Source organism: Echinops telfairi, unplaced genomic scaffold (assembly GCF_000313985.2).
Source record: "Echinops telfairi isolate 266 unplaced genomic scaffold, ASM31398v2 ScPeMD7_7420;HRSCAF=8458, whole genome shotgun sequence".
NCBI classification, from domain to species: domain Eukaryota; kingdom Metazoa; phylum Chordata; class Mammalia; order Afrosoricida; family Tenrecidae; genus Echinops; species Echinops telfairi.
In genome coordinates, this window is record NW_022111320.1 from 26,019,809 (window position 1) to 26,021,367 (window position 1,559).

The window sequence follows — 1,559 nt, forward strand, 5'->3', positions numbered from 1 at the left end:
CAAGCCTTTAAGACCCCACATACTGTATCTTTTGATAGCCAGCTATAACCCTCTTGTGGTCGTTGGGTAATTTTATGTCAACTAACAGCTCTGGCTCGGGGTGGAGTCAGACCTGTGAATCAATTCAAGTGGTAGCTTGTTGCCACCTCCTTGGGGGTGGGGCATTTTGTGTCAGAGTGAGGGACTCTGGGAGATCCTGCTTTCTCTGCCTCTTCACCTTCCTCCTCCCTGGGACTTCACTGGGACTCTGTGGCCCCATGTGGGCTGCTGGACCCTAAGCGTTGTCTGTACCCTGCCATGCTCCCACCGACCTTGGACCCATGTGACTATGCACGTATCAGCCTGTGATCTCCCGGCTTCCTGCTTTACCCTTGGTGTTGTGGGCTTACATCTATGTGAGTGTGAAGAGGGCCTGGCTAGCATTGGACTTATGGAGTTAAGTTGTCCTGGGATGGGACTTCTTTTTGATGTAAAGTTGCTTCTTGATAAAAAGTTCTTTCTTGTACATCGATGAGTGTCAATGGATTTGTTTTGAGACAACCCCATCCTAACACACACCCTACTCCTGCCTCAATAACATACAGAAGTTTTTCAGCACCTGTTACATAATGGAGGATAATTGCATCAAATCACAAAATGGAAGACAACTATACAACACTAACAATCATGGCCTTGCTAAATGGATGCATATTTTTGGTTGAACACAATTCACTTCATGACAGACAGATGATCTTAATAGAGTGCAGGTTTCTGATTCATTTTTTGAGAGAACCTGAGATAGATTTGTGAGATTAGCCATGACTTTGATCCAATTTTCAAACAATTTCAATTAAAAAGGAGTTTTGATATCCTAACATTTAAGTGTGTTATATTCAGGAAGCAAATAAGCCCATGTACTCTGTTTTAACATCAGAAACCTCTTTTTTGTTACCATTAATTCAGGTTCGTGGGGCTTCCTGACCCGTGTTCTCTTAGCCCCTCACCTGCGCCAGTGCCGTCAGAGAAGAAGAAACTCAACTGCCTACACGGATGACAGCCTGTGTGAAATACATTGTGACATGCAGACTTTCCTGTTGAAATGTCCTCGAGACAATTGGTTTCGAGGAAGTTGACAGCTGCCTAGACACGGTAATCTTCATATGATACATTGTGATATGCAGAGTCCCCTGGCTCAAAGACAGTTAAACTGATTCTATAGTCAAAGTATGTGCAAAAGATACCATCCCCCTAGCATGACCTTCAGGAACATGGGCCAAGGGCCTGGCCCAACCATGCAGGTGAGATGTCTCCCCAAAGTTTTGTTCATCAGTACGGCAGCCTCTGCAATGGGACTCGTCTTGTAAGGACTGCTGTGTGTGCACCTAAACAGGCTACTTTCCTAAGAATCCCTACCTACCTAACAAATAAGCACCATGTCCCTTCCCACCAAAACCTTCAAGGAACCCCAAAACCCAGCAATGCTTTTGTTCAGAGAGAGGGGGGCTGAGCATCGTGGGGGCCTTCCCTACCTCTCTCTGTAGACCTTCTTAATAAACTTTGGTCAAGTGGAAAACTTCCCC